Source organism: Dipodomys merriami, unplaced genomic scaffold (genome assembly GCF_024711535.1).
Source record: "Dipodomys merriami isolate MVZ:Mamm:240054 unplaced genomic scaffold, mDipMer1.0.p SCAF_1, whole genome shotgun sequence".
NCBI classification, from domain to species: domain Eukaryota; kingdom Metazoa; phylum Chordata; class Mammalia; order Rodentia; family Heteromyidae; genus Dipodomys; species Dipodomys merriami.
In genome coordinates this window covers 18,645,204-18,657,538 of record NW_027202270.1, presented here as the reverse complement: position 1 = coordinate 18,657,538, position 12,335 = coordinate 18,645,204, and the positions used below count along the sequence as shown (strand labels likewise).

General features: G+C 44.8%; 1 long non-coding RNA gene across 1 annotated transcript; it reads right to left on the bottom strand.

Annotated features, from left to right (window-relative positions):
• Nucleotides 1-278: 278 nt before the first annotated feature.
• LOC138823979 (uncharacterized) lies at nucleotides 279-11,338 on the bottom strand. The gene is made up of 3 exons (XR_011370968.1): nucleotides 11,044-11,338; nucleotides 8,386-8,501; nucleotides 279-896 (listed from the first exon to the last, which is right to left on the bottom strand). It is a non-coding gene; the product is annotated as an uncharacterized lncRNA (long non-coding RNA).
• Between the last annotated feature and the right edge of the window lie 997 nt (nucleotides 11,339-12,335).

The following is a 12,335-nucleotide window of genomic DNA, read 5'->3' as shown; positions in this document are numbered from 1 at the left end:
CTGTCTTGACCCGTCCCCTTCCCATCTTCCTCTGTGCTTCCAAGTCACCATGAGGAGAACATCTGTGGTCCAATGTGCCTTCTCCAGGATGATGAGACCCTGTCTCACCATTGGTCTGCACTAATGGAGCCAAGAAACTATACACTAAAATCTCTGAAACTCTGAGCCAGGATAAATCCTTCCTCCCTGAAGATGTCTCTGTCAGGTGTTTTGTTGCAAGGACAAAAAGTTTGACTAGCACAGTAGGTTTGTTACTTTGCCCCTCTAAGCTTCAGTAGCCCCTTGCAAAACAAAATAAATCTTAAACTAAATAGTTTTGCTAAAGTCTCATTCTCACATGGCATACATCTCACATGGCATGCAATCCTGTCTGGGTGCAGGGATCCAAAAATCTTTAAACATTTATACTGATGACTTCTGTGTTGACTGATGTGCTCAAAACACATCCCACTGCCAGGTTAACATTTCCACATGGATCTCCAAGAGGAATCTTATCCAAACTACTGCCATTGTCTTCCCTCCCTGAAAGGTTCTTTGTATGGGCTGCCACATCTTGGGGATTAAAATAATGACTACAGAAATCTCCTGGTCTCTCTATTTCACACACAGCCGACACCCCATTGGCCAGCAGGTCCTGTCACTTCACCTTCAAGATGTTCTCCACACCTCTCTTGCTCTCTCTCTCTCTGCCCAGTCCGGCCTCACCTGCGCCCTCTTACCCACACTGGGCAGCTGTCTCCCAAGGGCTCACTCAGAGTACATCTTTGTTTCTTTCCATCTATCTTTTCTCATAGTCCATGGGTGGTCTTCATTATTTTCTGTCCTTTAAAATCTTCCAATCTTGCTTGGTGTCAGTGGTTCACACCTGTAATGCTAGCTTCTCAGGAGGCTGAGATCTGAGGATCGCAGTTCAAAGACATGCCAAGCAGAGAAATCTGTGAGACTCTGATCTCCAATTAACTTCTCCTCTTTTCCCCCCTCCCAACAAAAAAGGCTAGAAATGGAGCTGTGGCTCAAATAGTGCTTGATCAAGAAAGCTAAAGGACAGTACCCAAGCTTTGAGTTCAAGCCCCAGTACTGGTACACACACACACACACACACACACACACACACACACTCCATTCACAGTTGAACTGAAGCCCAAACCCTTTACCTTTCCTGCTGAAATACCTGCCCTCTAACCACTGTCCACATCTCCTGTCACTCTGCCCTCTCCTCGTTGATATGGCTATTATCATTTTGGCTGCGTGTCCACATGGTGGGCTCACCTTTGTCTTAGGATCCTAATGTTTGCTATTCTATACTCTCCTCTCAGATCTGAATTCAGATCTGAACCATCTCCTTTTCTTGTTCATTCAGGCCTTAACTCATGTGAGTGTCTTTCTTGAAGGGGATTCACTGTCCTATTTTTCCCCTAATCTGCCAATCTCTCATCTTTGCCTTTCTTCTTAAAGGATCTACCTGACATTATTTTGTGTCTTTACTCCCTATTTTATGTCTTGTTTACTTGTACCTCTTTTGCTTTTCTTCACTAAAATGTAAGTTCTGTATATGTAGGGACTTTTCTTGTTTTATGTGCAACGGTATTCATTACATGTATTTGTTGAAAATGGTGTTTAACAAATACTAAGTGAAGGAATACATCAAGAATAAAGAAACCTCTTCAGGGACTGTGATTGCCCATAGCTGACATTCTTAGCAAAGGTAGGAAAACTGGGGACTGGGTTTGATGGTCAGGGGTAAGGCCAGGCCATCCTGCCCAGGGTGATGGCATTTTAGCAGGGCACTGGTCTCTGGCACTGGAAGCCAGCTGTCCCTGGCACTCAGGGTTTTGTGCTCTTGCTTTCCTCTTTTTAGGAGGCACTTGGCTGACCTCCAGGGTGTATATCTGGTTCTTCTCCAAGCCACTTGCTCTTGCTGTTGAGAAATGACTAAGCAAATTCTGCATCTCCTGGTGGCTTAGTGCCAGCCTGAGAAAGTAGATGCTGCCAGCCCACACTGGCTTAGGAGAACATGTCTCCTTCTGAAAGAGCCCCTTCTTTTGCTGAGTGTTCAGAGAAAGCACAAGGCATATGCTACCTTTCTAACCCTCTGGGAAATGCTTTTCTGCCTCCTCTGGTTGTCTCCCTCTAGGCTGACTCTGTAAGTGAGAGGGAACTAGAACTTGGTACAGTTCCTTTCCTCAGAACCCAATGGCCAAGCCATTGTTGGGTGTTGCAGAATGGCTGGCAGGAGCTACGTAGATGGTAGCATAATAATGCATTCATCATTTTCTCCTTACTGAGTGTTTACTATGTGTCAGGCATGATAATAGCCTCTCCAGGTACTAGTAGCTCATTTAATTCTCATAATGCTCATTTGAGCAAATGGAGATAAAGAAAGATGAACAAACTTCTCCAAGTAACTAAGCTCAGAAGCAGGTAGCAGATATTATATTTAAGTACAGGCCTCTCTGTTTCCAAATATGCATGCTTTTCTCATTCAGACATTCCTACTCCTTACCATATACATAGTTTCTAAAGCTGAATACAATTGAAGCACAGAAAAAAGCCAGAAAATATCTCTATCATCATCCTCTTAGTTTACTTCAGAAAGACTTCTCCTAAGTTTAGTGCAAAGTAATCAGGTTTAATGTAGAAAACTGGTTTAGTAAAGAATTAAATTGGGAAAAATCATGTATGTGCTAGAATTCACTGCACATTTTCAAGGGGAGATAGATTATACTACAGTACTGAATTTCCCAAGGAAAACCCTTTTTTCCTCTCATGACATCTTGAGTGTCTGACATTCCACGAGAACTATAGAAATTGCTGAGCTAGAACAATATAGTTATGGACCTATAAAGATACCCAAGCATTCCTCTTCATATTACTTGACCCATCTTACTTTCCCCATCTTGAATCGACCTATCTAGCCATCTATCCACTGAACACTTACCACATTCCAAGGACCAACCAAGATGTTTTTCTCTTCTGATTCACTCTTACCACAGCCTTATTTTATAGATGAGAGGATCAACAAGGTCACAAAGCTGGGCAGTTATTGGGCTGGGGTTAAATTTCTACTTTCCAGTCTAGGTTCTCTGATTTTTTACCTGTTCTTCAGAGTTTCTTCTCCTAGTTAGTTGTTTATATTCTGGGCATATCTCAGGTCCCAACTCAGACCTTGTCTCCTTCAGAAAGTCATGGTTCCTTTCTTTACCGTGTACCCTGTGCAGAGTTTCTCTTTCTTCAAAGATTCATTCCACCAGTTCTTAACCAGAATTTGGGACCCACTTCATCAGATTATTTGTTAAGGAGTGTGTGTGTGTGTGTGTGTGTGTGTGTGTGTGTGTGTGTGTGTGTGTGTGTGTGTTGCACATCAAGTGAGGTTTAAACAAGCACTTGGCACATATCATCTCCTTTAATGAGAATACCAGCATTCAAAGAAAGTATTGTCACACTCATTTAGTAGATATTAAAGCTGGTACAAAAGTATGGTTTAGTTATTTGTCCAACATCACAAAGAAAGTGAGTGAAGCAGCCGGCATTTGAACTTAAATCTTCTGGCCTTAGAACCCGCATTCTTTTCAGTGCTCTATAGTGCCTCTACCTTGTTCAACCTCTGTGTCATAGCTGAGGATTCTGAGGCCTAGGGAGGGAGGTGGCTAGACTCAGCTCACACAGCTTACAAGCAGCAGTGCTAAGACCATCTGCAAAGACTCACAGATGACCAGGGCCTCTTCTTCCCAGCAGGCTGCCTCCCTAGGTTTAGTACAGGTTCCAGCTACTGCTGCCAGTCAGCTCCTGTTACCTGGATGCCATGGAAATTATACCCTGTAGCTCCAGAGACAGCAGGAGCCTAGTAATCTGCACCCTGGAGAATAGCCAAGGAAGGTCAGCCTACCAGCCTGCAGACCAAGCACCTAAAATAAACCAGGCAACAGCCCCAATGGAACCCAGGCGGCCAACCCAAAGAAACCACCCAACCTTTTACAAGCCCAGGGCTTGACACAGCTCCAAACAAACAGATCCCTGTGGTTGAACACCTAGAAAAGTACTCCAAAGCTGCTGCTTATCCTGTCTTTTAAAGAAAATAGGGCTACATCACTCTGCTTCTAGAGTTGGGGGGCTAGTGGGAATTTCTAGAGAGGTGACAGAAAACTGAGGAGGGCAAGATGAAGTGGAGCAAGGCCTAATTCTCAAAATATTGTCCACCAAATCTGAATGTTCATAAGAATTACTGGAAGGGCTTTAAAATGATTCAGGTTTCATACCAGACCCATAGAACCAGATTCTGGAGAAAGGGTGTGGAATTTGGTATAAGAATATGTTTTCCAGTTTGGTCTATTTTGGGTCAGACTAGAACCAGAATCCTGTAACCTGTATGCCGTGGTGAAGTGGGATGGGTGATCTGAGAGTTAATATGAGTAATTAAGTTTGGAAGAAAGTTTGCCACAGGCTCATAGCCATCAAGTAAAATGTATCAAGCTATGTAGTTTGTGAACTGCCATCCCAAGTAAGTTCTTATAGCTTTCTTGGTTTGTTAGTGCACTTGATTTGTGGAGCTCTTGCTAAGTCCTTATATAAGCACCTGTGCCTTCAGTAGTCCTTCAGCTCTTCTAGCCCTTTCTTAGCCATTCTGTAACCTGTGTAGCACTGTGATGTGTAATGTGCCATCTGAGAGTTAATGTGAGTAATTGGGTTTGGAATAAGAGAACCTGTTTCCCAATGGCTCATAGGTATCGAGTGGCATCAGTAGTACTTGGTAAAATAATACCAGTGATATTATAGCTTGTGATTTTTTTGCTATTCCATAAATTACTGATATTGTATGTTGCTGATATAGTTCACTTATGACATGACTCCTATCTTCCTCTTTTTTTTCCTTCTTTTTTTTCTTCTTTTTTTTTAAACTACCTTTGGCACATTGGGATTTGAACTCGAGGCCTTGCATGATTTGTAATGCTGAGACTTGAATACAGGGTCGTACCAGTGAGTGAGTTTCATCACCAGCCCTCTAGGCTTGTATAACTGAAATTAGAAATTATCCATGTTCATGGCATTATGGGTTGGCATGCTTAAAATGCCAAATTGGGTTTCTGCTATATATTGTCAAGAGGAGATTTTAAGTTTTCCCATTAAGGTGAATTTTAGGGGGGGTTCTGTTTTGCCAGAGGAGCCCATTTTCCCCGGAGAATGTCACCGCTAAAGAATGGCAATGCTTAAGAAGTTTGTCTCCACAGGGGCCCTTGGTATCCAAGGCCCTTCATATTCCAGGCAGTCTGTAAAAGTTCCAGGTTGCTGGGGGTAACCAGCAGCTGCCAGGAGATAGGCTATTGTATTTAGATTTCTTGTAAATCCCTAGCCAGCAGCTGGAAATACCTGTTGAAACAGGAGAGTTTCTTTTCTTCTTCTTAAAGAAGAGTTTCAAAAGTTACTTTCCTTTAGCTCTAGAGGGAATCAGGCATTGGTGTCAGCTGCAAAAGGCATTTCTGTTTTCCTTCTTTGTGCCCAAGAGGCCTCAGGGGAGTGGTGAGCCTTTCTAGCCGATTGGAAGACTAGAGAGGAAAAGCAAACAGAGGCAAGGCCTTCAACCAGCCAAGACAGATTCCAGGGGTAGAAACATCCCAATGCCTGACCTCCAGTGGGGAGACCCTGTGTGGGGATTGACATCACCTGGATGTGAACTCTGGGGGCTCAACTTGTACTTGTGTGTGGGGTTTGCTCCCAGGGCAGGGATTCTGGGAAGTAGTTGGCAGTACCTCATTGGGCATAACATCGAACTCCTTTCTGTACCCTCTAGCAACGTGACTGGTGGATGACTATCTTGTAAGTTAGGCATCATAGATATTTTGTTAGGTCCAGAGAAGTGGAAATCACTAGAACAGAATTGGTACTTGAGAGAAGTTTTGTCTGGAGGCAAACAGAGACTGGAAGATGAATGACAAAGTAATGGTCATCGAATTCATTTGCCAGCTGGATTGGTGCAATCGATGATGAGTAGCCTGCATTGAGGGATGCATGGCACTTGCTATGCTTGGCTCTGAACAAGTGGCACCATGATTTATGCAGCAAGAGAGAGCTGTGAGTGCCACCACACGGTGGATGGTTCCAGGTCTCTAATGATTCCAATGTTCATGCTGCTTCAAGATAGATGAGGTGGGAAGTCTGGGCAGGGGGATAAGATGGGGGAGGGAAGTCTGGGCAGGGGGATGACTACTCCAGGTTCTGATGATGAGCTCTTATGTGAACTCAGAGACATTTCCCCCTTTTTGCATCCAGATAGTTCCAATGCCTCAGCCCTATCTTATAAAGTAGACCAAGTTTGTCTTTGGGGTTCTCTTTGTTTGAACTCTAGTCCCCTTTTGTCTTTGAGCAGGTTCCTTTTTTATTTCAGGGAGAAAACTGCCAGATAAACAAATTAAACCAATAATGATAAACGGCTCCAGCAAGGCTTCTGTTTAAAAGGCGATGCAGGGTGGAGTGGGGGAGGGAGGGAGTGCAAATGTATTACCAGCTTTGGAGGTTGTGTAGTCTCTGTTGCCTGGACCCAGCTGAGCTCTGTACTGCAGAGCTGCTATCAGAGCAGCTGTAGGCAATACTGGCAGGTGGATGGGAGTGGCCATGTTCCCCTAGACCTTAGCTTCTGAACACAAATTGGAATTTGATGTGTTTATTTATCACGAAGTACAATTTATTTTTGCATTTTCTAACCATTTAAAAATGTTAAAAAGAAGTTCAGTTCACAGGCTATATATACACAAAACCAGGACTGGCTCAGGGAAAAAGTTTTCTCTAACACTTGCCTCAGAGTCTCTCTCTGTATAGCCTGGAAGTTCATCTCACTTGTGCTCAAAACAACCTACAGTGCGGCTGGGCACCAGTGGCTCACCCCTACTCAGAAGGTTGAGATATGACGAACATGGTTCCAAGCCAGCTTAGGCAGACAAATCCAAGAGATTCTTATCTTCAACTAACTGGCACAAAGCCAGAAGTGGTGGTGTGGCTCAAATGGTAGAGTGCCAACCTTGAGCAGGAAAAGCTAAATGAGAACATGAGGCCCTGAGTTCAAGCCCCAGTACTGGTATATAGACAGACAGACAGACAGACAGACAGACAGACAGACAGACACACACACACACACACACACACACACACACACACACACACACACACCATCTATTATGCAATCAGGCTACTCAGACAATAATTCAGAAATGAATAACTAGTGACTGCCCCTAAGGTAACTTCCATTTCCCTGGCCTTGGTGGGAAGAAATGTTAACCAGGCCTCAGTGTTTGCTTCCTTGGACTTAGGAGCTTAGCTTACTTGCTGTACTGAGCTGTGGATCTTAAGCACAGATCTGTTAGTTATCAGCTTGAGGAGAGCTGTCTGGCATGCTTAGAGCTAATACGCTGAGATAGATTTAGTATTCTGAATTCCCAACTAAAAAGTCCAGCCAAAAAAAGAAAAATGAATAAAATAGCATAGAACCCCAAAGACCTTAGGGCTCAATGTACTCTGCTACAACATTCCAGTGGGATTCTGGGATGGTTGTCAAGAGCCATGGCTGCGCTTCGACTTTCCCATGGCCTATTCCAAGACAACCACTGATCTGCAGATGTTCCCTCAGGACCGGGTCATCGCTAAAGCCCATTGCAACAGCAGCTACTGATGTTGCCAGGGCCAGAGGTCAGTGCTCATGTGGTCTCTGGCAGCTGCCCTGCTCCAACTCTTACCCTTTCCCAGGCAGGTGATTGAGAAGCCCTTTGAGGCCAACAGATCCCCTCCATGTTGGGAGGGGACAGATGTGGCTGCACTCAGGCAGCCTGGGGACTAAAAGGTGAGTAGGAATTTGCTCCCACGATTTACAGGGCATCCTTCATGGGGTGGGGAGCTGAGCTGGAGAGGGGAGGGCATAAAGGCAAGAAAGCCATACAGAGAGTTGTCTTTCCTCCGAGGTGCAACAGAGGAAAGATAAAACTACCTGAAAACTTAGTGATTTTAAGACAAAAGCTTTCTCTCTTGAACCCAGGGACTCAAACTCATTTGGCTTTTTTCTCAAGGCTGATGCTCTATCCCTTGACCATACCACTAATTCTAGATTTTTGCTGGTTAATTGGAGATAAGAGTCACTCAGCATTGTCTATCCTAGCTGGCTTTAAACTAAGATCCTTAGATCTCAGCCTCCTCAGTAGCTAGGATTATAGACATGAGCCACCAGTGGCCAACCAACAGAAACATTTTATATATCCCAGCTCTGTGGAGGGATTGGGCTCTGTTAGGTGTTATATTTGTATTTCACCGGGGTTTCTCTTGTGCACTTGTAGTCGGATTGCAGTTGGAGCTGGCGTCATCAGAAGGCTTGACTGGCTGTGTGTTTAAGAAAGTTCATTGGCTTACCTTTTTGGGTGGATGAAAGATCAGCGGTCTGTCAGTGTCTCTCTCCATGTGGCCAACATGGGTTCTGTGTGGCTTGGAAGGGCTCAGGATAACTGGACTTCTTAAACAGAGGGTAGCTTCATAGAGGGAATAAGAAGTAGGAAATTCCTGTTTTCTTCAAGACTAGACTGGATTCTGTTGGTGAAGCATTCTCTAGCCATCTTAGATTCTAGGACATGGAAGATTAAACTCTCTCTCCCAGGGGAATGGCCAGTGTATGCAGGGAGAAGAGAGGACTAGGGTAGCAATTTTGGAGATAAGCTAAAGGCTCTCAGGTTTGGTGTATCAGAGGACCTGGAAGACAGACAGCATTGCTGGGCCAGCGTGAAGGATAGCGTGAACGAGGCAGACTTGATTTACACAGGTCAACTGTGGTAGGGAAATTTAAGGTATTTTGTTTTTAGACTTAATCCTGGGGCACTGTCCTTTGGTGCTTTTTTTTTGCCCAAGGCTACTGCTCTACCACTTGAGCTACACCTTCACTTCCAGTTATTTGCTGGTCAATTGCTTAGGTGGGCTTTGAACTATGATCCTTAGCTCTCAGCCTCCTTAGCCATGAGCCACTAGCATCCAGGAGAGATTTTTTTTTTTGCAGGTCCCGGGACTTGAACTTAGGGCATCTCTTTGTGCTCAAGGCTAGCACTCTATCACTTGAGCCACAGGGCCACTTCTGGCTTTTTCTGAATAGTTTATTGGAGATAAGAATCTCACAGACCTTCCTGCCTGGGCAGGAATGGAACCAGGATTCTCAGATCTTGGCCCTCAGCCTCTTGAGTAGCTAAGATTACAGGTATGAGTCACCGGCATCCAGCTCCAGCAGATTTTTTTTTTTAAATGAGTGAAAAATTTTAGCTGTTCTTCTTTTCAAAGGCTGAAAAATCTTAATCCTAAGGAATTTCCCTTCTTCCTCCTCCTGGTCCATCCCCATTTGCTACCAGTAAGTTATCCTACAGTCCAGTGCTGGTTCTCCTCAAGTTCCCAGAACTTCAGTGAGTACTCATCCTGAGCCAGACTCAGAATTCTCAGCTCTAAGGCCTCTGCACCAAGCTGTATACTTATTTCCCTCTTACTTTTGACTACTATGTTGCATTGGACCCTTTGCCTAATCCTCCTCCTCCTCCTCCTCCTCCTCCCCCTCTTCCTCCCCCTCCTCCTCCCTCTCCTCCTCCCCATCCTATTCCTCTCTGTCCTCCTCCTCCTCCTTCTCCTCCTCCTCCTCCTCCTCTTTCTCCTCCACCTCCACTTCCTTTTCTTCTTCTTCCTCCTCCTCCTTCTTTCTTCTTCCTTCTCCTCTGTTTTGGAGATGTCTCTTATAGCTCAGGCTGCCCTCAAACTCACTGTGTGGCCCAGGCTGGCCTTGAACTTTTGATCTTCTACTTTAACATTTTTAGTGCTGGGATTACAGGTATGTGCCTTTATCTCCCTGACTCCATGGCCTTGTAAATTGGTCATTTTACCCAGAGTATCCTCCTGTGACCCCATCTCTTATCACAACCCTGCCCATCCTTTAAACATACTTCTTGTGTCATTACACTGAGTGTGACCCCTCACTCTTGGGAAGCCTAGTTCTTCCTGACTCAAAATCTAGCCAGTGGTTTGGAAGGAGAAATTACATCTCTTGTTTGTCTCACCCTTGCTTTTATGGGTCCCCTTCCCATTGCCTCGAGCAATGACCTTGTTGCTTCTGCCTTAAGGCTCATGCTTTGCACACAGCAATCATTCAGCTGATGCCTGTTGTATTAAACAGTGGTTTCTCTGGGCCACCAGCCTCCAATTGTCTCCTTCCTTTCCCATGGCAAATTGCAGTATGCAGCTCCCAGCAACTCTGGGTCCATGGCCCCAAGGTTCCTGGCAGGCCTTTCCTGGAAGGATGGTGGGGCTGCTGCTCCCAGATGGCCAGGCCTGCGTAGCCCTGGGCTGGGTCCTGACATGATGGAGAGCTTCTGATTCCACAAGCCCCGGGCTCCTCTCTTTCCAGCTGCTTTGTGCTTGTTTTCCTTGGCTGGAGGAAGCCCTCAGCCACTACTTTATCTTCCATTTATAGGCATATACATATCTTTGTTATTTTTTTTTCACCAAATGACAGTGTTCTCAGCTTGCAAAGGAGGGAGAGACAGAGAGAAAGAGAGAGAGAAGAGAGAAGAGAGAGAAGAGGTAGAAGTACTCAGATTGAAATGGCATTTCATAGCAAATTTCTGGGGCTTCCTACAAGAAGTCTACCCATCATGGAGAATGGAGGCCATCTTCCTGCCTTACCCCTCTTTCCTTCATAGCTCAGCTTATGCTTCAGCTCCTTGGCCATTACAGATAGTTATTACAGGAGAAAGGACGGCTAGGCATGGGCAGTAGATGGGATCCAGACTCTTTTTTTTTTTTTTTTTTTTGTCAGTCATGGGGCCAAAACTCTGGGCCTGGGCACTGTCCCTCAGCTATTCAGGTCAAGGCTAGCACTCTACCACTTGAGCCACAGTGCCTCTTCTGGCTTTTTCTGCTTATGTGGTGCTGAGGAATCAAACCCAGGGCCTCATGCATGCAAGGCAAGCCCTCTACCACAGAGTCACCTTCACAGCCCCAGGATCCAGACTCTTATTACCCAAACAAGACAAGAGGTGTGGTTACCTTGAGTTCACATCTGTATTGTCTGGAGTCTTCCATCTGGAGGACACATCTGTATGTTCCCATTAGTCCATGCGTCCAGTTATTCCCATCTGTCTTGTACTTGCACACCGAAGAGAACCAGTTCTCTCTCCCCACTCTCTCTGCCACCCAGTGTTTTGTAGCAGTTTATAAGTAGCAGCTCATTGAATCATCACAATAAGCCTTTGAAGTAGTGCTGTTAGATAATAACAGATGAGGGAACTAAAGCAGAGACAGGTCAAATCATACCAATGGTCAGTGAGTGGTGCAGCTAGGATCTGCATCCAGGAGGGCTGGCTTCTGACTCTGCCATTTGTGAAGCTGCTTTAATTACACATCGAATTAAAGTGTTTAAATAACCTAACAGGGTCACTTAGTCCTTCTTACATGCCTGAGTGCTCGGGAAAGGACAGCGTGTCTGAGAGTTATGGGCCAGAGGCTGAGCAAGTCTGAACCAGTTCTTGGTACAGGTAATTCAATTTGGTTCAAATTCTGACTTTCCCACAGATTTCTGTTTCTCAGTCTAGCTTTGTGTGTGTGTATGTGTGCCTATTTGGAAGGGTAGATTAGCTGAGGGATTTATTGTTGTATCCAAGAGCAACCTGCTTTGCTTGGCTCTAATTCATGGCCTGGGAATTCACTAAGTAGCCAATTAATTCATTTGCTTCACTCCTACATTTATTCACCAAACTTTGATCCTATATTTTGTGTGTACAAGGCATCTTGTGGGCACAAGGAGGAGGAGGGAAGAACAGAAAAATGAGATGAGACAGGAAAAAAAAAGGCCATGAGAAGATTTCAAGCTGTGGTCTGAACATACAAGTGTATGCTTGACATCAAACCTGATAACAGAGCTGTTGCTGTCTTCTTGCTCATTGGGATTTTTAGTCTCTCTGAGACTATATTCTATGCTGTGGATTTCATGGAGTCTAGAATGCCCATGTAACTGGTTGTCATAAGGAAGTTTGCTGGAGCTTGGATGTTCTTGAAGACCAGTGAGTCTCTCTGCTGTTCTAACTGTATAGACTAGTTAGTCACAAGAATGGTGGTGGTTGATTCCCATGTCTACATGGCACTGTGATTGACTGACTCAGGACATACAGCTGCCTTTATTTTCCCAGTGCTCTTATGCAAATGGAAACAAACTTGATGCTTTTTAGACAATAGTAATTTATTTTCTCATAGTTCTGAACTTAGTGTTCTGAAGTCCAGTTATTGCCAGGGTTGGTGCCATCTGGAGGGTCTTGGGGATCTTGTTGTTTCTGGTTGTTGCT